The 22,648-nt window shown below is 36.8% G+C and overlaps 1 protein-coding gene across 48 annotated transcripts in view; it reads left to right on the top strand.

Moving 5' to 3' along the window:
• Positions 1 to 22,648, top strand: part of Ptprd (protein tyrosine phosphatase receptor type D) — a 2,272,674-nt gene that overhangs the window by 1,431,960 nt on the left and 818,066 nt on the right. For all 48 annotated transcript variants that reach the window (XM_037203364.1, XM_037203377.1, XM_037203376.1 and 45 more), the window contains one exon: positions 14,218 to 14,276. The gene's annotated coding sequence lies outside the window, so the exon portion shown is untranslated. The remainder of the gene's footprint in view (positions 1 to 14,217; positions 14,277 to 22,648) is intronic.

The raw sequence follows: 22,648 nt of genomic DNA, 5'->3' as shown, positions 1-22,648 counted from the left end.
CTGAATTGCTATAGCCTAACATAATGTCCTCCAGTCCCATGCATTTTGTTGAAAATGAGAGGCTTTCATTTTTATGTGGCTAAATAAAGTCGTATTGCATGTATAAAACAGATTCTTTAGACATTCATGTATTAATGGATATCCAGCTTGATTCCACATCTTAGCTTTTATGAATAGTGAAACAACAAACGTTGGCATGCAGGTGTCTTTTGTACTGAAGTAATTTCCTCTGGATATATAGCCAGAAGCAGGCTCTGTGGCTCATATGATAGATCTATTTTCACTTTTTGGAGGAACCTTCAAATTATTTTCCATAGTGACTGAATTACTAATTTGTATGAACACCCTAAGATATCTTCTATGGTGGTCAAATTACTAATTTATATTAACCCCTAACATGTCTTCTACAGTGGTGGAATTACTAACTTGTACAAGACCTCCCTACAATGCATTGTTCCCTATTTTCTCCAATATTGATTTTCATCATTTTGATAACCTTTCTAACTAGAGTACAGTGATCATGTTACTTTGTATTACAATTTCCAGGTGACTAACAATAAAGAGTATATTTTCATAGATGTGCTAAAGGGAACATACTTTGATTCCTGTATCCATTTTGGAACTATTTATTATTTATTATCATGTAATTTGCTTATATAAAACACTAAAGCAAAAGCAGAGGAAAATGCCATTCTTAAATTCTGGATAAGTATGTGGGCAACTACAGAATGTACCATTATAAATTGTTAATGTATATGGAAGGGTCTGACATAGACTTACAGAGAAGAAGAATCAGAGAGGATATGCTGTCTTTGATAATTTCTATATTCTGGGGATATGTACTGTTTTAATTATTTAGATTAAAATATGTAAAATACAAAGCCATTAATCAAGTATAATTTAAGACACAGCTATGGGAAATCACCCTTGCCTTGAAATACTGGAATTGCATTCCTTTCACTTCTCGTAGACAGAAATAAATGGCTTGAGTTCTGTAATGCAGTTGCCTAGCCTGTGTCCTTTGATTGGGGGATTGAAGCCATTAGCATTTGGAGTTCATATGGAAGGATGTTTCCTCTTTGGAGTCATTTTGTTGATCTTATGGTACTTCTTTTCTCAGTGCTACCTGGCACATCTGTCTCTTAAATGTGCTTATTCTTCCCTTCCAATGAAAGTATGCCTTCCATTGTTCTATGTAGGACTGGTTTGATGGTCATGAACTACTTTAGACTGATTTTTATAAAATATTCCTATTTTTGAGAATTCCACATATGCACGCAATGTATTTTTATCTTTATCTTCATCCTCGGTCCTCCCCTTAACTCCACCCATATCCACTGTCCAATCACAGCCTCCTTCCAACTTAGTCTGCTGAAGGCAATAGGCAATTTTTGTTGCCTACATACTCAAGGGTGTGAGTGCATTCACTGGAACATGGTCAACCTACCTGGGACCACACAATTAAAAAGAATTGATTCCTCCTCATCTAGAGTCTATCAACTGTCAATAGCTGCTCAGCTAGAGGTGAGGGTCTCTTGAGTTTCTCCTCCATCAGTGCTGGAATATTAACTGGCTTTATCCTGTAGAGATCCTGTGCAGCCAGCCACAGCTGCTGTGAGTTTGTGAATACAATGATGCCATCATGTTCATCTAAAGACCCCTGTTTACTGCGGTCCTTCCTACCCTTTGACTCTTGGAATCTTTCTGTTTCCTCTTTTGCAATGGCCCCTGAGCTTTGGGGGAAGGAATGTGATATAAATGTAACATTAAGCTTTGATAATTCTGGGGTCACTTATTCTCTGCACTTTTAGCAGTTGTGATTTTTTTGTCTGCTGCACTTCTCCAATGTGGTCTGGGAGTTGCACTAAGATATTGACAGAGAGATACAAATTTAGAGGACAGTTTGATACTAGGTACATTTAGGAAAATAATAGTAATATGCTTACCATTGGGACACATGAGCTTTCATCCATGGATTCTTGGCCAGATTTACAAGACCAGACATGCATTACCTCCTGTAGAGTGGTTCTTAAATCCATTTAGAAATCTATTGTTTATTCCATAACATTGGTGTGACTATAGCACCCATGGGCATGTCTTGCCATAACTGTTGTTATTGTAATTCCCAGATTTTACAGCTGGGTAATACAGTTGATGACTTTTCTCTATTAGTAACCCTTCATAGCATTTTACAATACAATGAAAGCTAGCCAGCACAACGGGAGCTTCCCAGAATTGATTTCATTTCTCCATGTCCTGTGACCAAAATGTGTGGAGCCTTCAGGAATAAAGTCTTACCATAATGTTCTGGTGGGTTCAAGTGTAATAACAGTAGCTTATATTGTTTAGGGGGATCTCTGGACAATCTTGAGCAAAAGCATGTGATGAGGTGTATCACACCTGGCACTGGGCTAGAGCCTACTTTTATCATGGAAGCTTTTGTTCTCTTCTAGTTATATTGGATGGATTTCAAAGGGAAATAGACTACATCAACAACTGTTTTCTTTCAAAACATAAGTCATATTGACTTAAACTCTTCTGAATGTTAAAGCTTCCATGGAGAAATCACCTACTATTCTTATGGACTGGCCTTTATATGGACCTTGAGCCTTCTCTTTGTATCGATAGTCATTATTTGTTATGTATATCTGGTGTTTTACCTGTAATATGACACAGAAATTTTTTTTTTGGGTCCTGTCTATTTTGTGCTCTGTATGCTTTTTGTACCTAAATAGGCATCTATTTCCCTAGATTTGGCAAGTTTTCTTCTATAAATTTGTTGAAGATAAGTTCTATTCTTTTGACACAGAATTCTTCTATACTCACATTTTATAGATTTGGTCTTTTCTTGCTGTCTCAGAATTCCATCACATTCTGTTCTTGAGTGTGTATGTGCGCGTGTTTAATTCATCACTTTCTTTGAGTTAATAATCCAATTCCTCTATCTTGTCTTCAAGCCCCAATATTGTCATTTACAAAGTCCATTCTGTTGGTGAGGCTTTCCTCAGTTATTTCTAAGACATTGAGTTTTTATTTCCTAACTTTATTTTAGTTAGAGTTTCCTTCCATGTTTCTATCTCTGTTAAATTCATTTTCATTTCTCTAGTTATCCCCATTATTTCATTCAGTGGCTTTGTTGTATCTTTGTGGACTTCAATTAGAAGTTTTGTTTTGTTTTGTTTTTGCAGTCTTCAAATTCATTCAGGTGTTTATTGGTGTTCTCTTTAAACCCCTCAAACTCTGAATACATTTATAAATCTTTGTTTCAATTTTGTGTATTGAGTTGTATCAAAGTTGTTCTTGTTGGAGATAATTATTATGGAATTGAAGATCTTTGCAGGAGATATGCAATCTTATTTTTTCATATTGTTTGTACTTTGTAATGAAACCTGCAAATTATATTGTTGGTTGTATCTTTTGATATGAGGTTATTCTCATTTTTTATCATACCAGTTCAAATTTCCCAAGTGAGTTGGCAAGCTGGGTTGTTTGAATGAATCACTAAATGATGGGGTTAGAGATAATATGGGTAGCTCTAAAGAGTCCCAAGGTCTGTTACCAGGGAGCAGGCTTCTGAGCTGGGTGTTTTCTGGAGAGACTGTGGCACATTTATGGAAGAGAGAATACTGGTAAAGGAAGGTGGAATCCTGGTAAAAGAATGGAGCCTAGCAGGTGAAGTTAACAATGAACCTTGAGGGATTTTGAGTCTCCCTTGCTTCTGAAATGAAGAATATTCAAAATTAATAATAAAAAGAATACAATAATTTTTAGAATAGACCGACATTAAATATTTTGTTCATGGCAAAAACTCTACATCTTTTGGTCATTATTATTTTAAATCTAATATCCTAGATATTTACCATAATTCCTATATGTAAAGAGACTCTTTCTATTTTATAGTTTGACACGCACATTAACAGGAAAAAACAGTGTGGGAGACACACATATACACATATAGATACACACACACACACACACACACACACACACACACACACTTTGCTTTGCACTAAAATTCTGTGGTCTAGTTGATTTGCACTCTAATTATTCCATATAACTAATCTTTCTTGTCAACCATGAGCTCTCAAATAATGACATGGAGATATACTATTACTTATGAAAACTTAGCCTTTAGTTTAGACTTGTTACCAACTAACTCTTACAATTCAAATCAACCTGTTTCTATTAATCTATGTTCTGCCATGTGGCTTTCACCTCTCTTCCATTTTGTATGTCTGACTTGTTCTGAGTCTCACTGGCATCTTTCACCTGCCTAGATTCATCTCCAATTCTTCTCTCTCCCTAGAAGTCCTGCCTATTCTCTACTGCCTAGTTATTGGCCATTCAGCCCTTAAGCCAATAAGAAGGTGCTTTGGCAAAGACATATCTTCACAGTGTACAAAAAGATTATTCCACAACAGTTCCATAGATACAAAGCTGCTCTTTCTGTCCCACCACCTGCACCCTAATACATACACTTCACGGATCCTAAGGAAAATACCTGGTAGTGACAATCAAGTCTTCTCTCTCAGAGTACAACTTTTATTATCTTATCAACCACTGGATATTGTGAAGTTTTTAGCAGTTCAAGCCTTTAATCTGTCTTTCTCCATAGTCCAACTTAGAAGTTGAAAGCAAGTACTTCCAACCAGGTATTTGCAAGGAGTCATTGCACTAGAACACTTGAATATTGGAGAAGGATTTACTTACTACATCCACTTCACCATTATCCATTGACAACGAGCCTGTGTATGCCAGATGGTACAGCAATTCTACTTGTACTTATAAATATATAAGGATATTTAGCACATTAATTGTAATTACTCTAAACTAAAAGTAATCCAATGTCAATCAGCAGTGAAGTACATCCATAACATATGTAGTATCAGCAGATACTTGACAAATTACACTAGGAATGCACCGTCCCATGATATTCAGGCAATAAGCTTGATATAAAACAACAGATATTATAGTTTAACTATGAAACGTCTCTCACAGACTGATAAGTTTTAACAGTTAGTCTCCAGCTTGTTGAGTTGTTTTGTGAGGTTGTGGAAGCTTTAGAACAACTGCTCTCCACCTGTGGGTTGCAACCCCTTTGGGGGTCACATATCAGATATCCTGCGTATCAGATATTTACATTATAATTTATAACAGAAGCAAAATTGTAGCTATGAAATAGCAACAAAATAATTTTATGGTTGGAGGTCACAGTATTAAATGATTACAGTATTAAAAAAGTTGAGAACCACTGCTTTAGAATATAATGCCTTTCACAAAGATATGGAATCCTGGGGAGTGGATTTCATTGGTTAGAGCTTGACACCAGTTTAGAGCCCCTCCAGGTACTCTCTCTGCATCTTGATATGACAATATATGAACATGCCACCTCGTACTCCTACTGCCATGGAATCATCCACTTCAGCCACTTTGCTTTCCCTTTGATGACGAAGTATCCACTCACAAACCATGAACCAGAATGAATCCTTCCTTTCCTTAAACTGTTCCATGGCATAACAACACATTAATAAAATATTACTAATATAGCCAGACACATAGAGTTATATTTATACAATGTTCACATTATCTGTAAATGGTAGGATAGGAAACTAAGATAGTATCATTTGCCTTTAGAGAAGAGGAAGAAATGTTGATGAGAGGTGATGTGGAGTCTACAGAGCTAGGAATATCCTAGTTCTTGATCTGGGTGCTGGTTACCCTGGCATTGGCTCATGTGATTCCTGGTATATATGTGTTTCTATGAATGTGTCATCTTTTAGCAATTCAGAACTACCTTTTAATTTTAATTTTTAAAGGACTCAGTTTTCTAAAAAAAAAAAGGCTTGCTTGTTTGTACATACTGTCATACATATTATGAAAACCTTGCACTCTAGTAATTTTCATTTTTGTTGAAGATTTTTCTTTTATTAAATGTCATGATTAAAGTGTTTTCATGATAAATAAAGCAGTTTAAATATAGAGTAAGATGTTATTTGTTGTCCTTAAGATAACCAAGTTTCAAATCACTGGGTCTATCTCATGAAAAAAGTCATTGTGAATAAAGAATGGCATTTCTATAAGATGGACAAAGGGTTTGTCAATCTTGTTAATCTTTCCAAAGAACCAGCTCTTGGTTTCATTGAATTCTTTGTATGGTGCTTTCCATTTCTATTTCATTAACTTCAGCTCTGAATTTTATTGTCTCTTCTTGTCTACATTTTTGGGGTGGTATTCTTGATTTTTTTGAGACCTTCAGGTTCAGTATTTAACTCAGGAAATTTCTACAGCTTTTGATGTAACGACTTAGTGCTGTAAACTTTCCCTTTTTTATTATACTAGTACAGATTTATCACACCATTTAAGACTTGCTTGCTTGTGCCCCACAGATTCCAATATGTTAAGTTTCAATTTTCATTTGACTTTAACAAATTCTTAAATGCTCTTCATAATTGTTTCTCTTGATCCAGTCATCATTCAGCAGTGTGTTATTTAGCTTCCATGAATTTGCATTCTTACTGACAATTCTATGGTTGATATATAGCTTTATTACTTTGTGATCAGATAATATAAAAGATGTTATTTCAATACTTCTATGTTTGTTGAGACTTGCTTTGTGACCTAATGTGGTCAGTTATGGGGAGAATTCAATGGGCTGCTAAGAAGATTGTGTATTCTTTAGTGTTTGCATGGAATGTTCTGCAAATGTCTGTTTGGTCAATTGGATTCATGATGTCATTTAGAACTAGAATCTCTCCATTTAGTTTTTGTTTCTGTGCGATCTGTCTATTAGTGAGTGAAATATTGAAGTCACCTACTATCACTGTGTTGGGCGCCAATTCATGATTTTAGATCTAATAATGTTTCTGTTATAAAACTGGATTCCCTTGTGTTTGTGTAAAATGTTTAGAATTGTAATGTCCTCTTGCCAGATTTTTCCTTTGATTGGTATGTAGTATCTTTATCTCTTCTGACTAGTTTTGATTTGAAGCCCATTTTGTCAGAAGTTAGAATATCTACACCTGCTTCTTTCTTTGCTCAGCTTGCTTGTCCACCTTTCCCTTCAACTCTAAGGTGCTAATGGTGAGGTGGCTAGTGGTGAGATGTGATTTTTGTAGCCAGTGAAAAGATGGATTCTGTTTTCTAATCCAATATGTTAGTATTTGTCTTTTTGTTTTGAAACTGAGACTGGTAACATTGAGAGTTCTTAACCAGTAATGTTTACTAATTCCTGTTATTTTAGTGTGGTGATGTTTTCTTAGATAATAGGCTCCTAGAATTAATTTTTTCATAGTTTTCCTTAGTGTGAATATCTGGTTTGGTTGTTTAAATATTTATTTGGTATTACCCCTACCTCTTATGATATGTACCAGCTGAATAGTGGTTGGCATTCAATCTTGGGATCTTGGGGACACTCTGGTTGCTTTTGAATATCTAAAGTGGTCACAGCTCAGTGGCATTCTGCTTATACTCCACACAGTTCAAGTGTCAGGAGGAGTGGTGGAGGATGTCTGCATGTAGGAAAAACGAAGAGTAGGCCTGGTGATCTGCCAACTGTTCTGCGTGGATTTACCTCAGGTGCAGATGTTGCTCCATTCACAATAGTCAGGAACTACAAACAACCTAGATATTAATTAACTGATGAATTAATAATAAAAAGGAGTTGCATTCATTACAACATTTATCAATACTACATGTATTAAATAACATGGAATATTACTTAGCTGTTAAGGAAAATGAAATTCACAGATAATTCAGAGTGAGATAGTAGATACAAAAAGATAACATCACATTTTTTTCTTTCATTTCTAGATGTAGCTTTGACTCTTCAGAAATATGTATTCCAAATGGAATACCCAGAGGTCAGGAACTTAGTAAGGGGCTTTTGGAGGTAAGAGCCTTCAAAGGAGGAAAAAAAAAACAGTGGTATAAAGGTAAAGGGTTGGGAGGGAACAATGGAAGAAGAAGTGTTAATTTGCGATGAGAAATAGGAGAGCAAGGTAGAAAATAAAATGTGTGGAGGTATATCTAACACTGAAGTTTTGAAAAAGCAATGCAGAAACTAACTACACTAGACGTTTCATAAATGTATACTTAAACATATATAAAAATAACTTGAATGGAGTTACTCCAAAAATGGAGATACACTACCCCATCCAGATAGTCCATACTAGCAAATAAAACCCCAATACCAGGAATTGGTTACCTCTTTTTGAGTTTTTGGAAAAATGGGTCACATAGACCCCCAGGTTTCACAAGCTATTGCTAGTATTTCTGGCTACCCTCTAGAAGTTAATGGTAAGAACTTACTGCTGAAGACACACATATTTAGTTCTAGAACATGAAGACATTAAACTGATACTCACCTGGAAGCTTCATCCCTATGGGCTCATTGTTCTGGAAGATACAATGCACATTGTCAGAGGAGAAAATTAAGCTTGGATATCACCCATTTGTGAACCCTACAAGCTACAAGAATGATGGCCTGACATGATAGGCCCGTTAGTGCAATAGTGGCATGAATGAAATGGGAGTCACCAACCATTTTCTGACTCAATCTGAGAACCCAGGCTAGTCAATGTGCAGAGAACAAAAGAGAGTGGACTTCAATTGTAAGTCAGATATTCATATCACACTCCTCTCCATAAAGCTCGGAGATCTCTGCCCAAGAGAGTGTGGAAAGTTTGTGAGAGGCAGAGATCATTGATAACAAAGGAAACATTATTTCCCAGACACAACATGAATTGTGACAGCATGCTCAAGACCTTCACAGCTTGCAATCTGACAACATACCAGCATAGAATGGGGAAAGTAGATAAATAATCTCACCACTACCTGAGGAGCTATTGACATTCAAAAGCTGCTGGGAAAAGGAAGATGAATTTCCTTTCATGGTGTGACTCCTAATAGGCTGACCACACACCAGGGAATATCCCAATCCCAAGAGAAGCTGAGCAACACAAAGTGGACCTGATGGGAAAAGAAGAGGAACAAGGAAGTAATGTTAGAGTTAGATGTAACAGGATGGGAAGATGAGTGGATGATAAGAAGAGGAGTTAAGGGATAATTATGGTGAAACAACACTATGAAATTCTCAAATAATTAAATATACTGCAAAAAAAGGAGAAAAGGAGGGAGAAAAAGAAAGACACTTTCTCTGAAGAGGAGATTTGACAGTTCTGCAAGGAATTACCTTTAGGTTGTTCAAATTTTTTTATTGGGACTTTTTCTATCTAATGTTTAAGGTAATACAAGGGGTCATTATTATACTCAACTCTCTGAAAAACTGTGAAGACAAAGCTAACAGAAACATGTACAATCAAATCTAAATAAAAAGGACTGAAAGCTCCCTAATGAAATGTCTTTACTGTGTAATTGTAACTACTTTAAAAGGTCACAGCTGTTTGTGCTAATGTAAAATGTGCTTTAAAATTACAAGCTGTTATGATAATCAAAAGGGGTTTTGATACTTTGAAATATGTCTGCCAGTAGAAATAAACTCTTGGAAGTAATTTTTTCAAACATAAGAAAGAGAAGAAATCATAATATAGCATATGAAATAAATACCAGCATTTACATTCAAGTAAATTTCTTTAAATTTAAATTCAAGCATTTCTTCCAATGTGAAGAGATTTAATTACTACACTATATATAGTAGTCTTAAATAATTAATGATACATGGAATTTTGACGTTGTACCAGAAGCAATATTATATAGGATAGATAAAAAATATACTGACAATTGCAAAACATTGTACATATCAAAATATAAACTGTACGTTAATTGACTTACTACATGTAAGAAAATTACAATGTTGATTTGGCACAAAATATATTCAATGAAACACTATTACTATAAAACCAGAATATAGCAAAGACTTTTAACTTTGTTTGTACATATTTGAATGTTATAAGCATTATCTGGCTTGATTTTTCCTCTGAGTGGAGAGGCTGCCATTGAATGTGACAGATTTTGCTTCTTTCAGATTCAATTATCAGTCAGATCATTTGCATACAGCAGAGAATCGAAGAACCTTTACCATCAAGATAGTCCCCGATTTTGACTTTCCTTCTCTCACTGCATTGCTTTGTTAAGAACTGTAGGCAGCCTACTTGAAGTAAATCACTGGCTGAAAAAAAAAGCGACTGTCTCTTACTGATGACAATTTTTAATACCATGTTTTTCTAAGTGTTCAGAAAAGAAAACAAAATGGTGATTATTAATAAGGCACCATTTTGTTCATAATAAACAGCCAATTGGCCTAGATTTAGGGGATCGGACTTTTTATGTTTCTGGTTAGTATGAAAAACACTTCTGTATCTTCTAGCTGACCAACTAGATATTGAACTTATTTTGGTACTCTGAAAAGAAAGGTAGTTCTTGAATTGGAGATCTCATATATGTGACCAGAACAATGGCCAGAACATTCAGATGACCAGAACGATGGTCATAACAGCCCGGTGAGAGAATGATGGTTAGGACATTCAAGTGACAGAACAAATGGTGAGCACAGTCAAGTGACCAGAATAAGTGTCAGGACAGTCAGGCAACCATAATGAAGATCAGGGTGGTCAGGTGATCACAATGATAATCAGGGTGGTCAAGTGCCCAGCACAATGGTCAGTTTGACCAGGTGACAGAACACAGGACAGTCAGGTTACTGAAATAATGTTAGAATAATCAGGAACAGTACAAAGGGAAGTAGAAGGTTAGATAATTTTCTGATTTTTTCCACATTGTAGCCAATACTTAAGAAACAGAGAGAGGGAAGAATTACTGATTTTTTTTTTTTCTCAAAGTTCATGGTAACTTGGTTCTAGATTTCTGGGACTGTAGTGTAATTGTATATTCTGATGGCAAGCTATGTGGCAGAGGCTGTTCACTCATGGCCACTAGGAAGCAGAGATAAACATGCCTATAATTCATGGATTTTGCTTTTTTTACCCCATTCAAGCCCCACCAATGGCATGGCACTGCCATTATTCAGCATAGCTCTTCTCCCATTCTCCATGAAAATGCACACACATGCACTACACATACATACATTATACACACATCACACAAACATCACATACACTCATCACATACACACATTGGAAACATCACACATGCACATCACACCACACATGTATACACACACATACACACACACACACACACACACACACACACACACACACACACACACAAAGATATGCTTTGCTACTTTCCTAACTGCTTCTTAAAATAACCACATTGGCAATCAGGACTGACCTTCAAAAATAAAAAAATTAAAAAGTAATAAAAAAAAAAAAAACAAGTACTAAAACAACACCAGATAGGAAGACTAAGGTATGCTATTGACAACAGGCTGACCATAGTTTACAGTAATTACATATTTTATGAAGAATGAATGAGTTCATAAGAATACAGAAATAGTAATTACTCAGATTTGACCACTACTTGTATTAAATGTATTGTAATAACATGGTATCCCATTAAGTAGATGTTACCATGATGTGTCACTTAGAAACTAAAATCTAAGAATGGTTTAAGGTCATTTGAGGAGCAGAATAGTTTTCCTAAATGCCAGTGGAAACCTGTAAGGAGTGGCTGTACCTGACAAATTGAATCTTCATTTAAATGCCACTGCCCCATGAGCTCCAGCCTAAATCCTCTATTCAAAGCTGTGAAACAGAGTCTGAGGGCTTGATATTTCAAGTGAAAAGGATGTGGGTACCAGGACAGCAAAAGGATAGTTAAGGGTACAGGGTGCAGCTGCCTCCTAGGAGGAGCTACTGCCAGTATTCCACAGCTTATAGGGGCCATGAATTCATTTGGCAAGAATCATTGACCATTTCAGAAGATATAATGGAAAGAATTTGAATGTACTCAACAGAGAGAAACAAAATGAGTCTAAGATGACAGATAAAACAACTACCTTGATCTAATTACTGCATATTATATGCATGGATTAGATCTCGACTCTGTACCCTGCTACTGTGTGTAAGTACTGTCAATGGAATATATGTGCATGTCTATAGTTATGTTTAAAACAAAAAACAAAAAAAGCCAGCTGCACATCTGGATTCCAAATCATTTTTATTTCTAAGAAAGGAAACAGAGAGAGCTGGCCAGCTCCTCTAGATTTTCCTCAGTTACACAGGACTGAGAAGAAAAGCATGTCTTAAAAATTATTTTAACAAACAAAACAGTTTAAGCAGGAATTCAAAGACAATCTAGAAACCCACAAGTTTGGCTTACACCAAGATCTTTCAGAAGTGGCCTCAAACAGGTGGTTGCCTAAAAGTCAGTGGATGGAGTGGTTTTTTACTATAAGAGGAAGCGGGTGAAAGAATGTCAGAAATAAATATGTGGCAACTTGCTGACTGAGTGTTGATAATGTTAGTCAGATGTCTATTTTTATCTAAACTTCAAAAGCTATTTCATTGTAATATGTGAAGAGCAGAAGGTCTTGAGCTCTGTGATTGGTTATTGTTTTGAAAAGGGAAGAAAATTACCTTTCATTTTCTCTCCGTTGGCACTAAATCTCCAGTAAAGGTTTGAAGGACATTCGTAATAATCACACTGCAGCCAGGAACTTTAGAGGCTTCTACTTCTCACTGTGGCTTGCACTCCCTTCACCACCTAGCACACTGCCTGCAAACACAAGCCTTCAATACAGCATTTAAAAAGCTCATTTGAAGCTACCGTTTGCTCTGAGCTCCTTAGCAAAACCAGATTTTACTTTTAAGGCATTTAACCAGAGGTATCTTGACGTCCACGCCAAAATAAACTCTTCCTGTCTCCAGTATGGCTAATTACTGACAGTACAATGTTACCTATGAAAATTTCATGGCTTATTCTAACATAAAATTCACAACTTTTTTTAAATGAGAGAGAGAATCACAATATAATATTACTGTGTGAAAGGGTCATATATAGCCTGGAACAAGATAAAAAATAGTTACTGTGGCAAGAACCATAGACTGCATTCCAACAGGGAACACCAAACAAACCCATTCAGTCTAGTTAGGCTGAATGCTGTAATAAACACCCAATATGTTGACTTAAAGAGCAAAAACATAATCCTCATTTACAAAAAGCTCTAGTAGACCTCATAGTAGAAATAAGGGTGACCCGGAAAACTGCTGGCTAAATTACCATCCCCTAGGTCTTTCAGACTTTCTCTCCTATAGGTTCTTGGGAAGCTGATATGGGCATGGGGATCACAGAATGAAGGGTAATATATGGGGTGCTTAGAAGAATAAACCTCACTGTGGAGAGCACAACCACATAGTGGCACCACAGCAAGTAGAAAAGGAGAAGCAATCTGATACAGAGCCAGTCAGTCCTATGGCACATAGGAATTTGGTGTGGGTGAAAGGGAAGCACACAGAGCTGTTGGAGCCAGAGTCATCTGGTGGAAACATGGAGAAGAGAGGACAGGACGTCTCATGGAAGCTCTCTGTATAAAAGGACAACTGCCTAGGAACCGCAGGGGAAAAAAGTGTTGAACAAGGGTGAAGAAGAAGGTGCTTAGAGAGAGAAGGAAGCCCTTTGAAAACAAAATGAGTAAGTGTCATATGTTAGAGTTTATGGCTTGTTAAGGATTCTGTTGTGGAATTAAGACAATGACTTTTCTTGCATCTCAGAGATACAGCTTTTAAAAAATCAGTGGGAGAGTTTCACACAGATGGAATGCTGTAAGATGTGGAATTCTTCCTGCTGATTAGCCATAGCAACTAGTAGGAAAGACTTTGCAAATGATTGCTTAATATTGGGGTACATGTTGTATAGAAACCAAAAGATGGATATTCAGAAAGGCAGGAAATCTTAGAAAGCAACAAGCCAAGATATTTAGTGGACTTGATAAAATAAATGTGGTCAGAAAATGTTGCCATTTTATGTTGAAGATGATGATCTCAATTTAACATTTTGGTTGTGAGCTTAACCTTTAGTGGTTGAACCCATCTCTCAGGCCTCAGTTCAGCATTTTAAGAAGAGTCAATTTCATTACATTGTAGCTTATGGACAAAATCATAGGAGATTTCCATATTGCTTTAAATGTTCACTATCTTTTGAAAATTGTGTTTTATGATATTGCTGCCAACTTATTATTAATCATGTTGCTTTTCCACTTCTGTTTTAATCCTCTCTCAAAAGAAAACACAACTGTACCTTAAAAGTGACTTAATGCTAAGAGTTTTAACGGTAATTATTTTTTGTACTTCTGGCTAGGTGCTGAACATTCTGAGGCCAGGAACTGTTTCTGAAACATCCTGCAGGGCTCATACATGGTGAGTCTACAGACTTAATCCACTCTTTTTGAGATTTAATAGAAGTGATGAAATAAATATTGTAAAAAAAAAAAAAGTGGCCATTGTATATTGAAGATGATGGTCTCAATCCAACATTTTAAGAAAAGTCAATTTCACTACTGTGTAGCCTATGAATAAAATCACAGATTTCCACATTGCTTTAAGTATTCAGTATATCCCAAATATGGTAAGTACCTCGTAACTAGCTCACACTCAAAAAATACTCTTTAGGATTGAAAGATAAAGAAAATGCTACTAGATTATCTATCTCAATTGGTGTAGACATAAAAATATACTAAGATTCATTATTCAATGCAGATATTGATATTTTGTAAATAATATTACAACATATTCAAAACATTTAGGAAATGATCTGTTAATGAGAGATTTGTTTTTCAGTTCTGAATCATGGGCAATGATAGGCACAAGTGTGGAAGAACTCTAACAGGTTAAAATTTTCAATCAGAGTGGCAGATGTCCATATATTTAAATGTTGACTGAATTTAGTAGCTGCTGATATGAAATTATTGGCCTTCAACAGTAGTTGAAGTTTATTTTGGTTCTTGTGAAAGCCAAGAAGCTATTTATTGTTGATGAGTGAATAAAGTGAGAAAACAGATTAGCAAATAAATTAGCAATTTTTGAAAGTCTAATCTCTTAAATAAGAACCAGTTATCATATGATGTGTTGGGTTCTCCTTCCTCAGTGACAATCTATGCTCTTAATGCAGAATTGTCACCTTATACATGTTTCCCCCCTGTGTAAAGATGTCATCTGTCATAATACTTCTAATCAAATCCTAAGCCATGTCCTCTTATTTCACTGTTTACAACTCAATAGAATGCTCCCGTCTTAAAGAAAAACAGATAGTTCTTTGACAGAAATGACTCCCGTGTTCTTTTGATCTTTCTGATAAGCATTTAAATATTACCACCAAGTGGTAGACAGGTAATAAATTCTGAAATAATCTCAAGGGATTTAATTATTATTTCTGAAAACACTTTATAAAGTTGATCAAGTTTTGAAGTACTTAAACTCTATATTTTTAGCTTAAAGAAAATCCTATCATTGTATTACTATTTGTCTCATTTTCTGGGCTCATGTTTCTTTTGACTTAGAAATAGGAAATATCTATAAAAGGAAAAGTAGGAAAATCCTCCATGTATCAAGGTACTATGGAAGTCAAGCAAGACAAAAATTAAACAAGAGATGTATGATGCATTTATCTCAGACCTTCAGCCTGTTTCCTCCTTGGTCCTCATTATTTCACTTACATGGATTAAGATTAACTCAACTCCCCACAAAAAATTATCTGGATACCCTGAGGAATTCTGAGTCTTTGTTCATGGTTCTTTATATGATACTATCATAATCATGAGCCATGTGTATATAAACAATTTCCATTTTCTGAGTGCATTACACTCCAGAGATCATTGAATAATAAGTAAATAAACATACACAAAACATACAAACAACAAAAAACAGTTGTTGAGAGTCCAGAACACACATTCCCCTAAAGCTAATCATTCCAGTGATGTTCTTATTTTCTTTCTGAGTGGTTTCTGAATAACCTAGGGCTTTTAAAAATCACTTCAAATACACTTTCTATTTTGACATTTATATTCTGAAGGGTAGACTTCATAAATCTAGACCAAGACTTGCCTGACTTCCCCTCTTCCTATAGCCTTATCCATCAGCTCAGATGTGTGCCCGACATTGGTCATCTACGAGCCAGAGATAGTGACAGTACCTCTGTGACTGTGGGGAAGATTTAATGAGCCATGTGTGAAAAATTCTCCAGAACACTTGCTGTCCACTAAGAGGTGTCCAGTTCCACTGTACGGGTGATGTTGTTATTTTCACTACAACCTGGAGCACCAGGAAGCCAGCTGCCCCTTATGGGCACATTTGGAAGTGGAAATAAACAATGCATCTTAATTCATCTTCTGAAGATGGAATGGACACCTAAATCATAGAATATCGACTGCCTGAGCCAGACAGAAAATGACTAGTTGTCCAGTTCAATTATTTTCCTCATCTACCTGGTTTTCCAAGATGAATAAACACAAATAATAAAACAGCCTTCTTATATTATTTAACTTTTTTCATTTATTTTACATACAAACTACAATTTCCTCTCCCTCCTTCCCTCCCATTCCCTCCCTCTACTCCATTCCCATCTACCCCCCCCCTTTCTGCTCTATTCTGAAAGGGGCAGACTTCCTATGGGCTTGAACAAAGCATTGCACACCAAGCTGAGGCAGGGCCAAGCCCTTCTCCCTGCATCAAGGCTGGGCTAGGCAATCCAGCATGGAGAACAGGTTCCCAAAAGCCAGCTAAGCACCAGGGACAGATCTCACTCCTAGGAGCCTTACAAAAGGACCAAGCTACACAAATGTCACACACATGCAGAGGGCCTAGGTTGGTCCCACACAGGTTCGCAAACTGTTGGTCCAGAGTCCACGAGCACCCACGACCTCAGGTAAGCTGTCTCTGTATGCTGCCCCATCATGAACTTGACCCCTCTGGCTCACACAGTCCCTCCTCTCTTTCTTCAGCAGGGTTCCAGGAGCTGGGCCCAGTGCTTGGCTGTGGATCTCTGCATCTGCTTCCATCAGTTACTGGATAAAGGCTCTCTGGTGACAATTAGGGTAGTCATTAAATTGATTACAGTAGATGGCCAACTCAGGCACCCTCTCCACTATTGCTAGGGGTCTTAGCTGGGGTCATTCTCGTGGATTGCTGGGAGGTTCCCTGGCACTAGGTTTCCCCCTAATCCCAAAATGCCCCTCCTCACAAGACATCAAGACATCTCTTTCGTTACTTTCCCCCTCTTTCCCACCCCCAACAATCCTCCCAAGTCCGGCCCACCCAAATTGCTCCCTCTAGTTCCCATCCTCCCATCCCTCACTCCCCTGCCCCCTGCCCACAGTTTACCTAGGAGATCTCTTCTATTTCCCCTTCCCAGAGAAATCCATGTGTCCCTCTTTGGACCCTCCTTAGTATCTAGCCTCTGTGGAGCTTTGGATTATAGGTTGGTTATCCTATACTTTACTCCTAATGTAGATAGATGTATGAGTGAGTACATACCATGTTTGTTTTTCTGGGTCTGGCTTACCTCACTCAGAATGATTTTTTATCTAGCACCACCCATTTGCCTGAAAATTTCATGAGATCATTGTTTTTTGTTTTTGTTGTTGTTGTTGTTGTTATTATTATTGTTGTTTTACAGCTAAGTAATACTCCATCATGTAAATGTGCCACAGTTCTCATATCCATTCTTTGGTTGAGGGGCATCTAGGTTGTTTCCAGGTTCTGGGTATTACAAATAATGCTGCTATGAACATAGTTGAGCAAGTGTCCTTGTCATATGATTGAGCATCCTTTGGGTATATGCCTGAGAGTGGTATCATTGGGTTTTGAGGTAAATTGATTCCCAATTTTCTGAGAAACCTTCATACTGATTTCCAAAGTGGCTGTGCAAGTTCGTGCTCCCACCAACAGTGGAGGAGTGTTCTCCTTACTCCACACTCTCTCCAACATAGGCTGTCATCAGTGTGTTTGGTCTTAGCCATTCTGACAGGTCTAAGAGGGTATCTCAAAGTCATTTTGATTTGTATTTCCCTGATGAGTAAAAATGTTGAACAATTCTTTAAGTATATTTCGGCCATTTGAGTCTTCTTTTGAGAATTCTGTTTAGATCTGTACCCCATCTTTTAATTGGATTATTTGGTATTTTGATATCTAGTTTCTCAAGTTCTTTATATATTTTAGAGATGGGCCATCTGTCAGATGTGGGGTTGGTGAAGATCTTTTCCCATTCTGTAGGCTGCCATTTTGTCTTATTGGCAGTGTCCTTTGCCTTACAGAAGCTTTTCAGTTTCGGGAGATCTGATCTATCAATTGTCGATCTCAATGTCTGTGCTACTGGTGTTATATTCAGGAAGTTGTCTCCTGTGCCAATGCATTCAAACCTACTTCCCACTTTCTCTTCTATCAGGTTCAGTGCAACTGGATTTATGTTGAGGTCTTTGATCCACTTGGACTTGAGTTTTATGCAGAGTGATAGATATGATTCTATTTGCATTCTTCTACATGCTGATATCCAGTTATGCCAGCACTATTTGAAGATGCTTTTATTTTCCTATTGTATAATTTTGGTTTTTTTGTCAAAAAATCAGGTATTTGTAGATGTGTGGATTTATGTCAGGGTCTTTGATTTGATTCCATCAATCCACGTGTTTTTTTTTTTTGTTTTTGTTTTTTTTAATGTCAGTACCAACCTGTTTTATTACTATAGCTCTACAGTAGAGCTTGAAATCAGGGGTGGTGATACCTCTTGAAGTTCCTATATTTTACAGGATTGTGTTAGCTATCCTGGGCTTTCTTTGTTTACCATATGAAGTTGAGTTAAAATGACCTTCTGTAACATATCAAAAAAGTGGTTGTAAAGGAAACAAAGGTCTTCCACAACTAAAGAATTAGAGCAAGAATCCCAGCCCACACTCTGACTCTTCAATTCTACCAAAAATATGAACTTTGAAACAGCCCCAAGAGTGATGTTTAAATATTCATTTTACATGACAATGTCTTTTTTGTGATTATTCTAACACTTGTCATATCTGCCAAGCCATTCATAATCCTGTCTTCTCCTTACTGTCCACAAAAATAGCAAGACATGCTGGTAAAGAGTTGCATAAAACTAATACTGATATATCTAAGGCAATCTCTTTAAAGAGTGTTCCCCATTTATTCTCTTCCATGTGTCTGACATCATAAGCTCTCTCCCTAGTGTTGTATTGAATTAGACATTCTTCTTTCCCTTTGCAATTATGAATGTTTCACATCAGTCTTGAATGCAGACAATACAGACATTTAATCATAACATGTTATAAAATCTTCCAGTTTTTATTCTTGCCCTGAAAGTTACAGCTATTTTGTTTACATATACCCTTAACCCATATATATATTATATATATATATGTGTGTGTGTGTTTACTTATGTGTGTGTGCACAAGTGTTCCCATGCACATGTGTGCATGTACCACATGTGTTTTGGTAGCAGAGAAGACCATAAGAGGGCATTGGTTATCCTGGAGATAGAGTTACAAGTGGTCATAAGTCTCCATATGTGAGTGCTGGGAATCCAACTCAGGTCCTCTGAAAGAGTAAAAAAGAACTCTTAATTGCTGAGTCATCTCTCTAGTGCCATTCTTATTTTTGATATGTGTCTTAGGTTTGAAGCTCATTGTGCAAACTGCATTTCCTTTTCACAGCACAACTCTGAAGTCAACAATTTATCTCCATGTTAAAACGAAGGACTTGAGAAGTAAAGAAAAGTAAATATCTGACCCAGTGCCTCATAGTTGTAGCATCTAAACCCATGTTAAAATCTGGAGGGACCAATATGAATTTTTATTTTAAGATGAGTTTCAACTGCTTTGAATTAACTAGTCTGCAGAGAGGAGTTCACAACATTTTGTTGTAGGGCCATTGGCCAATTTGAGTCAATTTGTTTAAATGAACTTTCATCTTCATGGAGCTGTCAGTGTCAGTTTTGATAATGTGATCAAGTTCATGCTGGCCAGACACTGTCACAATGTCCAATTTGGAAACGCACAAGACTGAGAAGGGAAGAGGCAACACTGTGGGGTCTGTAGCCAAGGGTTTAGCTCATTTGAACAAGCTTAATTTAATTTGTTATAATAGCCCTTTACTGTATGTTTCAAGGCACACATTTTAATATGGCCAGTGTTTATATTTTTTTTTTACATACAAAGCAGTATGCTGCTATAATTGCAGCAGATTCTTCAAAATTCCATCAATTAAGAAAACCAGAAATACCAAGGTTGCTTTGTGTGTTTTTAAGGCTTGTTCATAAAGTTCTGATTAGTGCTATTTTGGAAGCCTAAACCAGATTGGCTAAGGCTTCTCATTACATGAGTCTGATTTCTATTATTTTTAGTAAAGAAATAATTAACATTACACATAGCAAGGACACATTCAAGTCTCTATAGAGATCTTTGATTACAGTGCTAATTTTACAATCGAAGGTAAAGGGTAAGTTAATTTAATTAAAAGAAGGTTAATTGAGTATGCAGGCTATTGTGGTCAGAAGAAGAAATATCAGTGGGATGTTCTCTGAACACTTCTGCTTAAGAGAGTTGCATTTGTTCATTCAAGGGCAAGAACAAACACTTTTGTACTATTTGCATGCCATTTAAAGAAAAATATTAAAATGAATTATTAGCAATTTGATAACAGAATATGTGTAATATAATAACTTGTCTAGAGGCTAGGTTAGTCAGCTTTCTTCTTCTGTAAAAAAAAAATCTTCAAATAATCAATTTAAGAGAGAAAGAGATTGCTTGGCATATAGTCTTGGAGGCTACAGTCTACAGAGGCTTATCCGGTGGCTTTGTACCTAGGGTAGCACAGGAAATCAAAGCAAGAAAGTAGAAAAATCTAGGGTTACATCATCCCGTTTCAATGGATTGCATGCCCCCAAGGATCTAACTTCCTCCTGCTAGGCCCCACTCTTAAAGATTCCAACAGAGCCACAAAGCACCACAATCTGGTGATCAGGTTTATCACTGAGACCTTTGGATAAAAGTGAGTATCTAAAACACAGAGGAGTCTGACATATCACAACAGTCCTAACAATTCATAATTAAGAACCAAAAAAGGTAATTCATTGTGTATATGAGGGGTGTGTGTGTGTGTGTGTGTGTGTGTGTGTGTGTGTGTGTGTATACATATGTTACTCATATGTACATATGTTTAGGTCTGAGCACTTGGAGTTGGTTAACCTATTATGATGCTGTCCCCTGGGGGGAAAAAAAACCTGACTCTCCCTCTCTCAACAGTAATTGATTGCCTATAACTCTACATCTAGAGGATGGACATTGCACAATTTCCCTCCTCCATGGTGGCGTGTCAGCTGGTGTTGTCAGTATTCAGGTCTTCATTGTTGAGGTTTGATAGGTTCAGCTTCCCTGTCATGTCTAGAAGACACTATCTCACAGCATGTATCTTGGTCCTCTGTCCCTCACAATCTGTCTGCCCTCTTCTTCTGTTTCCTGAGCCTTAGTTGTAGGTGGTACAGTTCACTTGCCTCCTGTTCCATCATTCACTGGGTAATAGACTGTGAGAAAAATTAAAATTGGTGAATCAATCTGAGTTTGCTTAATTTGTATATTTTGGTAACTGGTTGCTGGATATTTGCTGTCTGAAAATAGGGACGTGGAGATTCAAGTATAAAAGATAACCCAGAAGTTAAATTCACAAATTATATATTAGAAGATATGTGACAACAATTTTACACTCAGGAGGCAATGGCAAGAGGATTATTTAAACCTGGCCTACATGATAAGTTCAAGACTAACTTTTACATAGCAAGACTATTGCAATGTGTGAGTGTGTGTGTGTGTGTGTGTGTGTGTGTGTGTGTGCACGTGATCCTCTCCTCCCCCCACTTCTCTGTGTGTGTGAGATTAGTTGTGGTTTTTGAGACCTATAGATTTAAGAAATTAAGCTATGCACATTACCTGTGGCTTTGAACTTTTAAACAGCATGAATTTTGCTAGCATCTGACATGTGTCCTAAAGTGCTGTATGGAGTGAACAAAAGTGTGCCTAAGACAGGTTATGCTGGACATAGGAGATACTTTCCAAGTTAGGAGCATTATAGATGAAGAACAGTAATAAAATAGGATCATGCATTCTTAAAATTGACGTTATTATTTGTCATCACACATGTGTAAGAATTATTGAAACTATCATTAGTACAATTGGCAACCATAATTGAATCATCATTACATAATACATTAACAAAGATTCTAGACGTTAGATTTTGTTGCAGTGGTTGTGATACTACAGATAATATTCTACAACAATTGTTTGGTTTACTTTGTCCAGTCTAACAAATGTATTTATCACCTGAAAATTGTTTATAAACAACAGGAATTTATAGCTCAAAATTTGGGAATTTGGAAGTCCAACACCAAGGGCATGTCAGGCTTGGTGACAGCTTCCTATGATAGGAAATGCAACGCAGCTCTATGGCCCTCTTTCACAAGAAGCCTGATATCAGGAGGTCTCCATGTTCAGGATATACACACCTTCAATGACCCTCACTTCCTAATTTCATCACATTGGAGATTAGCTTTAATCTATTGACTCAGAAAGACTCAAATACTTAGAGTGCAGCAACACTGAGAGCAGGATGCAGACATGAAAGAGAAATCAGTGGTGATGGCAGAAGTTGATGAGAACAATATTTAATAGCTTACTAATAACTGGCTCATCAGAACTGAATGGGTGTTCATCCCACCTGAACAATATCAGACTTGA

This window comes from Peromyscus leucopus, chromosome 2 (genome assembly GCF_004664715.2).
Source record: "Peromyscus leucopus breed LL Stock chromosome 2, UCI_PerLeu_2.1, whole genome shotgun sequence".
Taxonomy (NCBI): domain Eukaryota; kingdom Metazoa; phylum Chordata; class Mammalia; order Rodentia; family Cricetidae; genus Peromyscus; species Peromyscus leucopus.
Note: the sequence above shows the minus strand (reverse complement) of the source record. Positions and strands in the feature narration are given on the sequence as shown.